Consider the following 17,971-nt stretch of genomic DNA (forward strand, 5'->3'; position numbering starts at 1 on the left):
GGCTTAGAGATCATAAAAAAAAGACACTCATTTTCTATCAAATCACCATCACCAGCATCTAAAATATTCAGGAAACTGCCAGTCTTAAAAATTTAACTTCAAAAAAAGACCAAACCTTGTAAATGTCTTAACACTTTGGAATTAACTCTTGCATTATTCTTATTTTGACACACATATTCCCTAAACATCTTGAAAAAAAGGTGAAAGATATATTTCAAAATGTTCTTTGCCAAGTGTACTGGCTTTGCATGACAAGGCTTTTGGTAGCAAGGGGATGCAGTAGTGGCTTCTATGAGAAGATGCCAGAAGGTCCCCTCATGTCCGACAGAACCAATGCCAGCTGGCTCCAAGATGGATCTGCTGCTGGCCAAGGCTGAGCCCATCAGCGGTGGTGTAGCATAAACTGTCATAACACATTTAAGAAGAGGAAAAAAGCTGCTCAGGATCAATTGAAATTGGAGAGAGGAGTAGAAATATGTGGGAGAAAGAAATCTGCAGACACCAAGGGTACTGAAGAAGGAAAGGGGTGGGGTGTGGTGCTGCAGATGTCGGAACAGAGATTCCCCTGCAGCCTGTGAGGAAGAACCTGAGGAGGCAAGCTGTCCTCCTGAAGCCCAAGAGGGAGCACAGATCCAGCTGCAGCTAAGGCTGGAGCAGGTGGATGCCCAAAGGAGCCTGTGACTCTGTGGGAAGTCTGTGCTGGAGCAGGCTACTGACAGAAGCTGTGACCCCACCCAGAGATCCCTACCTGAGCAGCTTGGTCTGAAAGACTGCCCCCCTGGGAGGGACCTGTACTGGAGCACTTTGTGAAGAACTGCAACCTGTGCAAAGGACTCGTGTTGGAGATGTCTCCTGTGGGAGGGACTCCCTGTGTGAGCAGGGAAAGAATATGAGGAGTCCCAGTTCTGAGGAAAAAGGAACAGCAGAGACAACGTGTGGCAAACTGACCACAAGACCCATTCCCTGTACCCCTGCTTTGCTGTGGGGGCCAGAAGGTAGAGAAAATGGGGAATGAAGCTGAGTCCAGGAAGAAGGGAGGGATGGAAAGGTGTTTTAAGATTTAATTTGATTTGTCATTACCCTGAGAAATTATTTCTTATTACTCTGATTTGTTCAGTAATAAATTGAATTAATTTCCCCAAGTCGAGTCTGTTTTGCCTCAGATGGTAATTGGTGAGTGATCTCTTCCTGCCCGTATCTCATCCCAGAAGCTTTTTGCTATATTTTCTCTCTGTTGTGCAGCTGAGGAGGAGAGTGATAGAGCAGCTTTAGTAGACACCTGGATTCCAGCCAGGGTCAATCCACTACACCAAGTTTCAGATATGTTCACACCATGTTATCACATCACGTAGCAGGCAGCAGAGCATTATTTTTGGCAATTAGTAAAGTAATACAGCTTTCAAAACTCACCAGTAATATCCCTATAAGTTACATGCAACTGTTATGCTCTTTTTATACCCTACTGCAGTATCTCAGGCAAAATAGATGAACTCAAGTCCTTTCTCTAGAATATCTTTCACAGAATGCAGGCTATGGTTTGATCCTGTTTCAGCAGTGCTTTTGGGGCTACCAGATTGCTAGCAGAGCTCCTGCTTGCAGCTCAGGTAAGACGAAAGGTAAAATAGCCAAAAATATTGCTCAAGTACTCCTAATAAACATTGTGGCCCTGCCTGGGAGGCTATTGTATATTGAGGAGTTAGTGCTCCACCAACAGCTGTTCTGAGTGGGTCCTGGGCTGTGCTGGGTTGTACCACACATATTACTTAGCCTCAAGGAGTGCTGTGCTACACACGTACTTTGATGAAGGATAACTTCAGTTCCCAACATGTTTTCAGAAGTACATTCTCTTGAAGAAAATGCTGAAAATCTCTAAAGACAACAGTAGCAGCAAACGTCACCATAAACAGGAATTTTGTTCAGAATGCCAGTCCCTAACCGTTCCTTAGCCTGTGTCATCACTCCAGGTTTTCATTATCAGGCATGTAATGTCTTCCTACATACTATCAATTTTTCTGGACTATCAATATTTGGCTTTCTTGCTGGGATCCAAAAAGAACCAGCACATCCTGAGATAAAACAATAAACAATAAGCCTATGTTAAAATGTTGAAAATTGCTTAAAGCTATCCTCTTCCCTTATTCTATTTCCACCACTGTTGTCCCTGCAGATCCCAGTCTCAGGATGCTACTGATTACTAATGTAAAATCTTCCAGCAAAAGATTTTCTACATCACTTCATGTTGATATCTTTAGTCATGACATGATGATAAAAAGACAAAATTTTTAGTTCTACATGACCTTGTTATAACAGTGAAACTCAGAATTGTAACTGATAGTATTATACAGGACCTAAGTCCTATTGTGAATGCTTTAAGAGCAAAAAAATGCCTCAGCATTTTACTATTTCTTTATGTATACATCACGCACCTCTTTGGACTCACACAAATCCATGTACATGTACAAAAGTAATAATTTCATTACCTGAATTCCTAGTTCTCTTTTTTATTGACATCCCAGGGCTTCTCTAGATATGCATTTAGTTTTTAACATTTTGTGAAGTTTTTCATTGCTAATACCATACTAGATAATTTTCAAAGTCTTTCTGAATATCTAGTTAAATCCTTTTTAATGCAGTGCAGCACTTCCAAAGAGAAATACAACAAATTAAGTAACACCCCACACATCTCAGTTTATTTCCCAGATTATTAGAAAATAAACACTTCAGCAAATTTACAAATAGTTTAATCCTTAACATATCCATAATGCTATAAGAATAACACAAATAGAATGAGGTATACAAACAGGGAATTAAAGTATGGGAAACAATAAATGGCTTGAGAAAAACACATGAAAAAAACAATTATCCATTTGTTTTTGAAAGGGAAGGAAGTCTTCAAGCATGAAGTATTGTTTATAGATAAAAACCTCCCAGCAGACTATGAATGTTCCAGTAGAGAGCACTTTTAAGGTTTTTGTTTGTTTGGGATTTTTCATAGCCTAGAAAGCTCTCCCTTACCTATTCCTACTGGTTCAAAAATTGTGGCAGGAGAAAGCTAGAAACACGTCAGCTGTAGGATGGGCCAGAATTGCAGCTCTGATTATGCTATTAATTCTCACACATATTGAGAGATCCCTGTGGGTCATACTTAATGCTTATTGTTCTGTTGCTTGCCCTCATGTTGTTTCAATTTAGAGTTCTTTTTCTTGGTAAAGATATTACATAGGTGAGAGAATTTGTTTACTTTGCTGTTCCTCTTCTGTATCTCTTGTTTCATATAGATTAAATACACTGCCATTGTCAATTTCTTTTCTCTTAATAGTTAGACTATGCTATTATTAACTGAATCAGCAGTAATTATGGAACATTTCAGCAAGTAGAAAGCAGGATAAGAAGGTTTAGGTTCATAATGTTATTAGTGACACTGTTAGCAGAAGTAATGAAGGGTTTATGGTTTTAGACAATCCAATCAAATTCATGAGACTAACACTTAATTAAAATATTGTAAAGAAAATGCTCTCTTCTTTCAGTGTCCGCCTTGAAAATGTTTTAAGTCAACAGATGTATGTAATATGTCAGATATCTATAGACAAAAGAGATTCATCCTGGCATATGGGGCTTCAGATCACATCAGCAAAATCCATTTCACAATTTTTTTTCCCTCAACCAAATTTGTCTAGTATCAGCTAAAAAAAAAAGAAAAAAAAAAAAGTGAGCTGCTGAAAATGCAAATACATAAAATAAAACCCAGAGACTCAAGGACTAAAAATTTTGAGTAATCTTGCAAAAATACTAACTTTTCCTTATTGATTCCTGCCAAAATTATATACAATTCTATATAAAATTCTTGTTTCTTTTACTGGACTATGAGGAGACTCAATTTGTATTCTTATTCAGGACAGCATATTTCCACGATTCTCTGATGTACTATGGCTTTACTGTATACTTGGGTAACACACCCTCCACTGAGAGTTTAGTTGGTTTATTATTTGTTTTTTCTGACTTAGATGGTCCCAGAAGTAAGTATTGGCCTTGCTGGTTAAATTACACAGGCTAATATCTGAATTACACTGTATCTAGAGCCAGTTAGTGCAGTTTCTGGAGTCACTTCTGTTACAGGGATGTGAAACAGTGATGCTTTGTTTCTTTCCCCCTCATATTAAAATATCAGAACAGGTGTGTGGATTTTGGCTGCAGTAGAGTTGATTTTCTTCACAGTGGCTATGAGCTATGTTTTGGATTTGTGCTGAACACAGGGTTGAAAATGTAGAGATGTTTTTGTTGTTGCTGAGCAGCGTCTGCACAGAGCCAGGGCCTTTTCTGCTTTTTGCACTGCAATGTTGGCAAGGAAACTGGGGTGCTTGGGAGGTGGGAAGGAGGAGACACGGCTGGGAAAGGTGATCCCAACTGACCAAAGGGGTATTCCAGACTGTGTAACATCATACTCAGTTTATGAAGTGGGAGAAAGAAGAAGGAAGCAGGAGAACATTTGGAGTGCTAGCATTTGTCTTCCCAAGTCACTGTAATGTCTGATGGGGACCTGCTGTCCTGGAGATGGCTGAGCACCTGTCCAGCCATGGGAAGCAGTGAATTAATTCCTTGTTTTGCTTTCCTTATGTGGTGGGTTTTCTTTTCACTTTTAAATTGTATTTATCTCAAACCACAATTTTTTTAGTTTTTGACATTTTGATTCTTTCCCCTACCCACCAGTGAGGGAATGGGCAAATGGCTGTGCGGGGCTTGGTTACCGGCTGGGCTTAAACTGTGACAGAAGGGGAGATACTATCCAGAGGAATGTGACACATCTTCCCCTAACAATGATCTGGGTTTTCCTTCTTTTCCCAGCACATATGAACGTCATCTGATGGCAGAGAACTGGGTAGCGCAGTCAAGATCTCATTTTATCTGATAGCCTTTTGGGAAGGGTTCACTCAGTAATGTTTTGAATCTTAGGTTAGTCCTTCACATTTGTATACACACATTGCTTTCATGATTGAAGAGAATATATACACATTTTTGCAATAACTTAATCTATTTTCAAATCCATTTTAGTGACCCAATGAGATTTTAAGGTCTGTATACCATGTACTATGTGCAGCTTACATAATTAAATACACAATTATCCTATAGAACATCAAAAGCTTCAACAGTTAAATGAAGTTGAGTCAAAATATATGTACAGTCAGAGTCTGAACAAATATTTTTGAGATAAAAGTTTTTTAAAATAGTCTTTTATCTTTCTTCTGAATTAGATCAATATGGTATTAGTTTCACTATGCTTGGCAGTTAAATATGTAAAAATATCCAGCTGGTATTATTTCAGTTTGCCTTTGAGGTTAGCTGGGTTTTTTTCCTTTATATTTTTAATTCCAGTAAATCGACCTTATGCAGAGCCTGCACTGTCCCCACTCATAAAAGGACTGCTAAAGACTGCCACTTGAATAATATATGATTTATTACATCATGTGATATTGTCCTGCTTTATATTTAAACAACAGAAAGCTTTTAAACATCTCCTGCATGCTTCTGTCAGTACAAGTAAGAGATTCCATGAAGTTTGCTCTATTAGGCTGTGAATATTTCCTCTATTTTTTTTCTGTTGTTCTGTAGGTCTCATAAACCCCAAAGCCTTCCAGTTTTTTTTCCTCTCCTGTTTTAAGATTCTTAATGTAAAAAGGTCAAGCCTCAGTAATGTATTGATATTAGTAGAAGAGTTACTTTCCTAGTGTGCAATATTTTATTAGAAAACAAATGTATTTCCAATTTTACAAAGACAAAAACATACAAGAGTCAGCCAGCTGGATCCTGATAGTTTTAGCACAGTAAATGAAACACTGGAGTACTTAAATGGTTATGTGGGATGTGCTACATCTTATTGTTTTAATTTGGGGAGGTCAGATTTCACCAGGGAAAGAAAAATTCTTTTATATTTAATAATATGGATTAGTAAAGAGTAATCACTTCCAGAAGGATATGGTTGGAAATTCCCAAGTTTGCTAGTAAAGAACCAAGAATTCATCTCTTAGACATTCTTTCCTTAATTGAAAATTTCAACTTCTGGAAAATAACACAAGGCTGTAATTTCCTGACTGCAGTTGAGACATGAATTTGATTCAGTAAATTGTGTTTGTACACTTACCATGTCAGTGAATATCAGCTTCAAATATTTAACCATGTACGAGTTGTCTAATTTTTGATACCACTGCAATATTTCAGAGGGAAGCTATGGACCACTTACAAACTGCTACCCCATTTGCACTACCTGCTGCCATAATGCAGAACTATTTAATTTTCAGTGGTGTCTAAAAGTGGTCTAGTTCATGTGTGGTTTGACATATGCCATTTTAGACTTTCTGCATAATACCAAACTAAACAGAGCTAACGAAGTTAACTTTTTCTTGCTGAGAATTCTATTAATTCCCTTTAATTTTGAAATGTATTGTCTTTGCACATTCTGCAGACACATTTTTGTTTCAAATACAATGTTGTTTCCATGACAACCACAAAATTAATGTCCAGCCTGTGTATCAAGATGTTGACTACTGACTACCCTTCTCTCTGCAAGACAGTGTCTCCAGGAGGTTATAAGGGGCTATTGTAGTCTGGTAAAACCTAAGAAACAGAGAAGTTAGTAACATACTGTACAGAGTATAACACACCTCAATAGGACACATTCCTCAGGTACCACTTCCTTCCCATTAAATGAGTAGGGGTGAAAAAGCTGAGAACCAGCCATGATGAGCTATCAGCTTTTGGAATGAAAGGCAAGGCACCTGTGTGGGAAACTCCTGTGTGCCACCAAAGTGAAGTATCAGTCAGAATTCAGGGTTTGTTATACTTTCTGGCACAGTCTCAGTCTACCTGAATGCTTTTTAGTTTTCAGGAGTTGAGATGCTACTTCAGCTTTCTTGTTTTGCAAATACAAGTCTGATACTGTGCATTGTTTGGCTCAGTAAGATTAGTCACATTACACTATGCTCACGGATCTGAGCTCTCCCATATCCTCCAGAAAGACAACCTTCAGACACGGTTGTATGTTTGATAGACCACCTATACTTTCACGATTTCCTGCACAGTATCACCTACAGGTGTATTGAGCAGCCACACTGGCTAGAGGATGGATGGATGGATGGATGGATGGATGACACTGTACATCACTGAGACCCATTACTTTATACTTTCCAAAAAAAAAAAAAAAAGACCACTTTTTTTTTTTCTGCAGAGATCTCAAGCAGAAATTTGCTCCACTGTGCATGTCTAGCAGCCTAATTTGTCCATACAGTGAAAAATAATGTACTATTAAAAAAAAAAAAAACAACAAAAAAACCCAGTGACTGTATCTGAAGCTTCTTCTTCATACTAAGACTGAGAATTAATGTATTCCCTCTGTCCCAGTTCCTCTGATTATGCACCTCTGTTTCACATGAATAGTCAATGTTATTGTTAGCAGGTTCAATTAACCAGCCTGCTTTCTGCTTCCTCCCTGCCTTAGGCAGTAGGTCTCCACAATATTTCTCAGTTCTGAATAATAACATTTCAATGACGGCATCTCAGATAGAACAGAGGGAGCGATCAGGCAACAACCTAAGTTAATTTCTTTTTCAGAAGCAATCATCAATCATTCCTTTTTCTCCAAAGAAAAGGAGTCACATTAACAATGTGCACATATATCTGATATCTACAACTGATTTCTAGGAATAATCTGCATTCGAAAAAAACATTTTTTAACCCTTCACAAGACTAGATATAAAAATAAATTTTTTTAATAACACCTTCTAGTTTTGATTTACAGTGTTTCCCTTATAATCTCATTTAATAGATTGTCACCTGATAGATCATGCACGCAGACATTGAACATAAAACATGTATACAGGTTTAGGCAGAAGAACATTCTGATTAAAAATGCTAATCCAAATCTATATAGTCATTAGTGAATGGGAAAGGCCTACAGCTCTAATATCAGGCTGCACTTTGATAGAAATAGATTAAGTACTTGCTCAGAAGGTGGTCAGACAGTGTTTTCAAAGGACATATCCTTTGAAAGGAAATATCCATAGAGTTTCAACTCCTATTAGTAACAAACCAGGTACTCCTGAAACCTGCCTGCAAAGTAGACCAAAACATTGGCTCATGCCCCGTGGTTTCTTCTTCATACTGACCTTGTGTAGAAATATTTCATCAGCATTTGGACTGTCCATTAATTTTGAGGGCAGTACTTCTACAGTATATGACCTTGTTAATTACCTAATACTTTAACTAACTCTTCTTACTCTAATGCTACCATAAAAGTAATCTCCTTTCTTCTCTTCTTCAACATCTTGACATTTGAATTCATAAAAAAAAATAGGATTTTGCTCTTGTGAATGCCAAGACTTAAACAGGAAAGCACTACTGTGGAAACCATGCTTTGTTGGCATGTGTGATAGTCTCTTTTCAAGTATCTTGCACCTCTGTCACAAAAATGAAATAAACTCCTGTTGCTTGTCCCAGTCAACATACAGTTTGGGGTCAGAAGGTCCATAGCAGGTAGGATTATTTCAGATGGCACAGAGACCATCATATAGATCATCTACCCATGACTGGTGCATGTCCACAGTATCAGCAAGGCCAAGCAAACCTACAGTGAAGGCATTACTGTCCCACCTGCACAAGGAAAAAATTAGCACACTGCTAAACCCACGGAAAGTCATGCCCTTTCTGTCCTTTGCAGCCATAGGCCTCTGCAGAATTCCTACAGCAGCTGAAAGATCTTCCAGTCACAAATCCAGAAGTGAAGAATCACACATATTCTGGTTAGTTCTGCCCAAAACTTGCAGCCGTTGCAACAATAACTACAAGACCTGTTTTTGGATTAGGACCTGTGGTCCCGTAGAATCTCATTGCAGTGTTTGACCTGCTGATTTTGAAACAGAAAACTATGAGGGACAGGTTGGACTTCAGCATGCCCAGTGCTGCAGAAAACATCTGCCTGGAGCATCTTAGTCGTGACTGAGAATGCAGGCAAACTATTTAATAAGGACGATTCACTGCAGGATTGGGTCCTTTAGCTCATGTAAATCTTCCCTGACTTCACTGCCCTCATCATGTTAAGGGCTTTTCCATCAAAATATTCATGAGGATTGCAGCAGCATTCCATCAGCCACATATCAAAAAGCAGTTTTAAAAATAGATCTGAGCTCTCTCCCACGCTCTATATGGCACTAACATATTTTCTTGCTGTACATTGGTTCTTTCGACTTAAAAAAAAAAAAAAAAAAAAAAAAAAAAAAAAAAAAAAATTTGTCTATAGATAGATAGGTATTCTTATGCAATGTTTGCTTTCCTATCATTGTGATACAATGGTGTGTTGGTGTTGCAAAACCTGGTTTTTGGTAGCAGGGTGCCACAGAGGTGGCTTCAGTGAGAAGCTGCTAGAAGATTCCACCATGTCCAGCAGAGCCAATCCCTGATGTCTCTGAAGGTGGAAAAGCTGCTGGCCAAGGCCGGGCCAATTAGAGATGATGGTAATGCCTCTGTGATAACAAATTTAAAAAGAAAATAAAAACAAAGTGGGACACAGATTTTTCTAGTCAGAGAAGAGGAGGATGTGAGAACATGTGAGAGAAACAACATGGAGACACCAAGGTCAGTGGAGAAGGAGGGGCAGGAGGTGCTCTAGGTGCTGGAGCCAAGATCCCTCTGCAATCTGTGGTGAAACCATGATGAATCAGGTTGTCGCCCTGCAGCCCATGGGCATCCATGGGGGATGCAGAGATCCACCCACAGCCTGTGGGGGAAGTGCCAGTGGAGTGGGTGGATGCCTGGAGGAGGCTGTGATCCAGTGGAAGACCCATGGAGAGAGGGCCCTGCTTCCAGGGAAGCATCCTGTCCTTGGAGGACTGCACCCTGTAGAAGAGTGATGGACACCACAACAGTTTTGGGAGGACTGTGCCTGTGGGAGGGACTCATGCTGCAGCAATTTTAGGAGAACTGCTGCTCATGAGTGTGGATCCACACTGGAGAAGTTAATGCAGAACTGTCTCCTGTGGAAGTGACCCCATGGTCTCAGGGGAAGGACTCCTCTCCCAGAGCAGAAGAAGAAAACCTTGGGTAATGAAATGACCAAAACACCCACCCCGTCTCCCTCCCCTGTTAGTGGGAAGGAGGGATGGGTTGGGGAAAAAAAGGTGGTCTTAAGGTCTTATTTTACTTCTCATTATCTTCCTCTGACTTTACTATTAATAAATTCACTTTTTTACCTCTAAATTGAGCCTGTTTTGCACTTGAAGTGTTTTCTCCCAGTCTTCACCTCAGCTCATGAAGCCTTCCTTAATTTTTCCTCTCCTCGTGCAGCAGGGAAGGGCGAGTGACTTTCATGGGTGGCTGGAATTTGGCCAGGGTTAAACCACAACAAATGGTTTTAGGAAAATTCTGTCTGTCCCCAGTTTACCACATTTACCTCTACTTCATGCATCTGTTACCCACAATCACAACATACCAAATTGCAACACCCAAATAATGAACTTAGGGAAGAGACAGGAGGGAGGATAAAAGCTGGAAAAGACTCAACTGTGAACTGCTCATCCAGACCTGCAGCCAGTCTGCTCATGGCAAGTCTGATAGACTGCATTTGCAGTGTGCTTTCCTTGAATCTGAAGATCCCTTCCCTTGCAATTCCACCTGGCTATGAAAACAAAAGCCTGTTTTCTGCTCCAAAGGGTGGAAATATGTGGAATGATCCTTTAAGTGCCCCTCCGGTGCAATGGTAGAACAACACAACAGCATGAAGGAGTGCATGGAGTTACAGTTTGGTGGAGTCACAGGGCCTGCTTCGATGTTGAAAGGCAGAAACAGGTCCCAAGAGACATTTTAACCACTGAAATACAGCTGGGAATTATTTGGGAAGATTGGTAACTAGCATGGGCCAAGCTGATGCAAGTAACATCTCTAACAACCTACTTCCATAGACAGACTTATTCTACTTATGGGAAATTTTCTCAGCCAGTGTAATTTAATAATGTGGCTGTAGTCCTTAGGTGTATGCAGAGACAGTGATGATTAAACTAGCACTTTGATTCTGTTTCCCAGCTATGCTAGTTTTATTCTGGTAAGCCACAACCTCTGTTTTTTTGTGAAATGGTTATAGAAATTATGTTCTGCATCAAAAATTAACCCAGAAAGAAGATCTACAGGGAACAATACTATCATAACCATACCACTGTATTTATTGCTCCCTCTCATGGTACCTATTCTAAAATAAGCATTTCCAGGAAGAATTAGACCAATGTAACTATAGCAGTAAAAACTATGGCAGTAAATTTTACATGCAGACAAACTCTAAAGAATTCATACTGAACGAGAAATGTGTAAGAGTTGCAATATTCTTATGACTTTGAATCACATCTGTGATTTCTCAAGAGTAATGAGAAATAAGTGCAACCACACTGTAGGTTTTTCTAGTTTGGTTGTACTGTTTAGTTCATTAATCCATAACAGGTGATTTTCTCAAAGACTTTTTTTTTTTTTTTGCAGAATGACCCTAATATTTAGATTGTGGATTAAAAAAACAAAAGGCAATCACATGCTTTGTTCAAATTAGATCCTTTTTTTGGTTTGTTTTCTGACTTATAGTAAAATTTTTTAAGGTTGTTTGAAGTAGGCAAGGGAGATAGAGTAAGAAGAATTTGAACAGGAGTGGGAGAGTGGTGCCTGTTTTAGAGCTACATTTTTGACTTGAAAGATGTGCATAATAACAATTAAGTTACCTCAGCAACAGTATTTTACAGCATAAAATTAAATAGAAGTTGATAGAGGAGAAAGAGGTGAATCTTAAGTGGACATGAAAGCTCTTTGCCAAAGTTTCGTATCTTGCAAATATTTATTTAGGTTCCCATGTGCAACATTTGTACTTATCACAAACATGCTTGCAAATTAATTTATACAACTTAGTGTTTATCAATAAGCAAACAAAAAGGGTCATGAACAGGAATGAAATTATATGGTAGCGTCTATTTATAATTATAGTTAACAGACAGTTTTAACTGCAATATACTTGGTAATAAAGTGGATGTTTACTTCTGTTATCTATAATCAGACAGCAGGCTATGGAGAGAAATCTAGATAATGATGGTCCTCATTCTACCACTCCTGCTGGTACTGATTTCAAAGGGAAGCAGTCAAAGAGGTATTCTGAAGAAAAAAAAATAAGATTCTAAAGCAAATAATTGTTCCAAATGATGTATTGTGAAGATTTATGTTACTCTACATTGATTAACAATAAAAAAAGAATTACTTCGATATTTGCAGCAGAACATAATTGTATACTTCACTCAGAGAGAAAAGAGGCCATTTACAGAACAGAACAGAACACACAAATTCAAACTGCCTACAACTGATCACAAGGAACTAAAACTCAACGCTTCAGGTGATCAAGTACAAGAAACAAGGCTTTCTTGCACTTAGATCAAGGTATTTAAGCACTGTACAACTATTTCACAATAGCAGTGTTCACAGGAAATCACAACAGGAAAAGGACTGAAATTTTGTCAGATGAAAGTGATTTGTGAGGTATGAGATCAGAGAAGACAGTGCTGATTGAATAAGCCCCGCTGCTGCCTGCTAGATTACTCATCTACAGAACTGTCTCAATATGTTTTCAGATTGTCAGGTTTCAACTCCTGTGAACTATTTTCCTTTGAAGTAGAGACACATAGCTGGAGATAAGTATAAAATTTGTGCACCCTGCCATTTAAATTAAACCTTAGGAGCAATTATTCTGTAGCAAAAGTGTTATCCATCACTAGAAAATTCCATCCAAGAATTAGGGGTTTCCCCTGCTGCTAAGAGAGGCTATCTGGAACAGAGGATAGACAGAGTTAAAGGATTAAAGTAGATATTTATTAAAAGGCCTTCAAAGGATACACCTTGGGCAGTAAAAGAGCCTGGCCAAGGCTCTACCCAAGATGGACTCGAGATGGACTCAAGATGGACGCAAGGTGGACAACAGGTCAAGAGTTTTCACACTTTTATAAGTTTTGGTCCATTTACATATTGGGGTTAATTGTCCAATTACAGCTTCAGGTTATGAAGTCTCATCCTCCCAGATTGCTTTATTCAATTCGCCATTGTTTACAATTTTTTTTTTGTGTCAGAATCTAAAACAGTGTCCTTGGTTCTCAGGCTGGAAAAGGATTGTTTTGTCTAAGTTGTGAAGAGAACTTGCTAACACTTTATATGAAGTTCAGAGTTACACACTAAGGCAGTAGAGAATCTGAAAATATGATAGCTAAAACTTAAGGCATCAGCCCCGCAAAGAAGGTGGTGGGATAAATAGCCTAACTGAAATGCATCTATGCTAACACATGTGTATGGGCAACAGACAGGAGGAGCTGTGCAGCAGGAAGACTATGACATCACAGAAACATGGTAGGATAACTTGTGCATAGCCTTGAGAATTTATGGGTAAGAATCAGGGAAGGACAATGAGATGGATATCCTGGTGGCAGTCTCTTATAGACTCAACCAAAATGAAGAAACAGATGAAATATTCTATAAACCGCTGGGAGAAGCCCCACCATAGGGAACTACAACTTATAGGATGAGATATCTGCTGGAAATAAAGTACAGCAGAGAGGAAACAGTTTAAGAGTTTCCTGGAGTGCTTGGAAGATAACTTCCTGACACAGCTGGTAAGTGAGGCAGCTAGGGGAGGTGCCCACTTGATTACCTTTGAATAGAGAAAAGACTGGTGGGTGATGTGATGGCTGTGGAAGCCATCTTGGGCATTGTGATAATGAGCTAATGACTTTTGATTATCAGAGAAGTAAGGAGAAGAGTCAGCAGACCTCCTGCCTTGGCCATTGGAAGGACAGACTTTGGCTGGCTGGTTGGAAGAGTCCCTTGAGAGGCAGTCCTGAGGGGCAGAGGAGTCCAGTAAGGCTGGGCACTCTTCGTGAAAGTAATATGAAAAGGACAGAAGCAGGGCATCCCCATATACTGAAGGATGAACCAATGGTGAGGAAAAGTATCCTGGCTGAACAGAGAGCTGTGGCTGTAACTTAGGAAAAATAGGAGGGTTTTTAACCTTTGGAAGAATTGGATGACAGCTCAGGAGGACTACTAGGATTTCATTAGGTTATTCAGGGAAAAAAAATTAGAAAGCCAAAACCCCAACCAGAAATTAATCTGGCTACTGCTGTAAAAATAAAAATGTTTATATAAATACATGTGTCACAAAAGGAGGTCTAAGGAAAATCTCCATCCTTTTTTGGATGCAGGGGGAAATATAGTTGCAAATAATGAGGAAAAGGCTGAGGTGCTTAATGTCTTTGTCTCAGTCGTTAACTGCAAGACCAGTTGTTCTCTAGGTAGTAGCCCCCTATGCTAGGAAGACAGGAAGCAGAATAAAGCCCCAATAATCCAAGGGCAAATGGTCAGTGGCCTGTTAACACCACTTGTTCTATGGGACCAGATGGGATTTACCCAGGGGTACTGAGGGAGCTGGCAGAAATGCTCACCAAGACATTTTTCATCATTTGACAGAAGTCCTGTCTAACTAAGGATGTCCCAGGTGACTGGAAGTTCACAAATGAACCATCTATCTATAAGAACTGGGCAGAGGATCCAGGGAACTACAGTCCTGTCAGTCTGACTTTTGGTTCTAGGGAAGGTCACAGAGCTGATAATTTTAAGCATCATCACACAGCATGTGCAGGACACCCAGGGGATCAGGATAATAAACTCAAGATGACTTTATGAAAGACAGGTCTTGCTTCACCAACCTGATCCCCTTGTATAGCAAGGTGAAGTGATTAGTGGATGCAGGAAAAGCTAAGGATGTTGTCCACCAGGAATTTAATAAAATCTTTGATACTGTATCCAATAGCATCTTCCTGGAAACAGTGGCTACTCATTGCCTGGACATGTGTACTGTTTGTAAGAAAAAAAACTGACTGAACTGCCAGGCTTAGAGAGTGGTGTTAAATAGAGTTAAATCCTGTGGGTGGCATGTCACAGGTGGTTTTCCTTAGAGCTCAGTGTTGGGGCCAGTCAAGATAAATATCTTTATCAATGACCTGGATGAGCAGATGGAGTGTACCCTCTCTCAGTTCGCAGATGACAACAAGCTGGGCAGGAGTGTTGATCTGATGGAGGGTAGGAAGGCTCTCTGGAGGAGTCTGGACAGGCTGGACCAATGGGCCAAAGTCAATTGTATGAGGTTCAAAAGGTCTGGTGCTGGGTCCTGCAGCTGGGTCACAACAACCCCAGGCAGTGTGACAGGCTGGGGCAGAGTGGCTGGAATGCTGCCCAGTGGAAAAGGACCTGGGAGTACTGGTGACTGGGGCCAAACACAATCTAGTATGCACCCAGCTGGCAAAGAAGGTCAATGGCATCCTGACCTGTATCAGCAATAGTGTGGCCAGCAGGACCAGGGCAGTTATTGCCCCCTTTATCAGGCCACACTTCACATCTTGTGTCCCGTTCTGGGCCTCTCACTACTAAAGAGATATTGAGGTGCTAGAGTGTGTCCAGAGAAGGGCAACAGAGTTGGGGAAGGATCTGGAACACAAGACTCAGGAGGAGTGGCTGAGAGTTCTGAGGTTGTTTAGCCTGGAGAAAAAAAACAATCAAGAGGACCTTATTACCCTCTACAACTATGTGAAACAAGATTGTAGTGAAGTGACTCTTCTCCTCACTAACAAGCAAGACGGACGGCCTCAAGTTGCGCAAGGGAAGGTTTAGTTTGGATATTGCAAAAAATTTCTTCACCAAAAGGGCTGTCAAGGACAGTCTGTCCAGGAAAGTGATGGAATTACCATCCCTGGAAATATTTAAAAGATGAACATGTGGCACTTGGAATATGTTTAGTGCTGGACTTGGTTGTGCTGGGTTAACAGCTGGACTCAATGATCATGAAGGTCTTTTCCAACCTAAACCATTCTACAATTCTGTGAGTTTGTACAGTAAACCAAGGCCCAAAAGAACAATCCCAAGCATATGTAGTCACATATGAAAACTGAGATCTAAAAGCTCTTGTGTGATTGCAGTTATCCTTTAATTTGGATATACTTACACAAACTGAAACTGGAAAGCAAAATTCCTATCTTTTCCAAAGCAGCCCCACACAAGACCCAAACTCACAGCTAAACACTGCCCCACACCACCATCCATTCTTTTTAGCCTTATATACCATGCAATAATTCAAATTATCCAGGACACCTCAGAGAAGAAAATATTGCTGAAATAAAATCAACGAACACTTTTTTTTCTTAGCAGTAGGAATCGCTCTTTAGGTTATACATGCAAAATAAGTGAGACTTCACAATCCTTTTCAGCAGCATTTCCTGCTGACTCTTGCAGGTGGGAGAAGGAGTTTCCACAAAGCACTGCAGCTGAGTCTCTACAGGTGAAGGCAGCAGGTGAGGGCAACAGAGCTGGCTGCTGAACCTAGTGGATAAAGGGCATTTGAAAGAGATCAGGAAAGGCAGAAGGGAAGGCAATCCTGGGTGAAGGAGATTTTAAAAGAATTGTTTAAGTTAAAGGCTAAACACAGGGTGGTATTAAGTACTGAAAATATATGTTTGGTATGAGAATTTGCAAGAGCATTTTGTGCTGGAATAGAAATTCAGGCGCTCAAAATAGAAATGCTTTATATTGGATAGTGAAGGAGACTTCAAAATTTTCCATTCAGTCTTTGTGCACTCCCTCAGGCAGGGATTCCGTACACCATAAGATTAATGAATAGAGATTTATTTTTGAAGACACTTAATTTGTAAAAATTCACATATCAATTCTGTTACAGTTGAATTTCAAAGATCACATATTGGAAACAGAAATTTTCCATTTTACCAGACTTCATGCTATTGAAAAAATGTTCTTTCTATTGTTGATGGGCCTTTAGATTAAGCTCTTGATACTAGTTTGGACATAATTTTTATAATTTAAATATGCTGATTTAATATGTACTCTTAACTGTAAATCAGTAAAATCACAAGATAGAGCAATGTTCCTGACATCTAGCATACTGCCGACATTAACACCAGTATGCAATGGATAGATACCTTGTATTTTATTAGCTTCTGCTTTTAGCTGCTAAATTAAAATTACTTTGGTATGAAATACCAGAATATGTCAGAGATACTGTGAGAAGAGTCATTATACAGGTGACTACTAAGTGGTATGTTCCATCCAGATTTCTTGAAAGTCACAAAGGCTGATGCAATTATTTTTTTAAAATGTAGATAACAATTATGTTGTAGGAATAAGGCAAATATTTACAGTGGAGCTCAAGATAAAAAAAAAAAATATTAGCTGAGCTGAAAGAGAGCTTACTCAATACCTTGAAACAAATATGACAATGCTTTGCTCCAGTGCTCTCAAATCTAGCTCCTCTCTGTAATCTTTATTAGGATGCAAAAACCTTCATGTCAATGTCTACAATATTTCAGATTTCTTTTCGGCTCACTAATATGTCCTTCAAAATAAACCAACATTATAGATTTCTCTTATTTTCCAAAATATTTAATAAATACATACATTTTAAAATCTGTATCTATAAACAGTGACTGTCCCTTATGATTTAATTTCAGTATTATTTGTGCAAGAGAAAAAAAAAATCACATGTCCACTGAGAAGCTGCAGGAAGTAAATTTATCTCCTAAAATTAAGACTGAAAGGTAAATCATCCCATTGTGTTTGTCTGTAGTTTATTATGTTCAAGAAGTGGATAAGCGCATATCTAAATTGCACGTAAATATAAAAAATTTGATGTTTTAGACAGGAGATGGACACAATAAGTAGAAAGCATTATTTTTGATGCAGATGATGGAAGATTTTTTGCCTGATGATAGTTTCAAGAAAATAAACAAATGCTCCATTTCAGAGAGTTTTGAATTATGAAAAGATAATTGAAACTTACATCTTGATGCATGGTAGTAAGTGTCTTCTGTCTCTTTTGAAATAAACTTGTTTTCGTAATTCTACAGATACAGTTCTT

This window comes from Pyrgilauda ruficollis, unplaced genomic scaffold, assembly GCF_017590135.1.
Source record: "Pyrgilauda ruficollis isolate IOZ18807 unplaced genomic scaffold, ASM1759013v1 scaffold37, whole genome shotgun sequence".
NCBI lineage: Eukaryota > Metazoa > Chordata > Aves > Passeriformes > Passeridae > Pyrgilauda > Pyrgilauda ruficollis.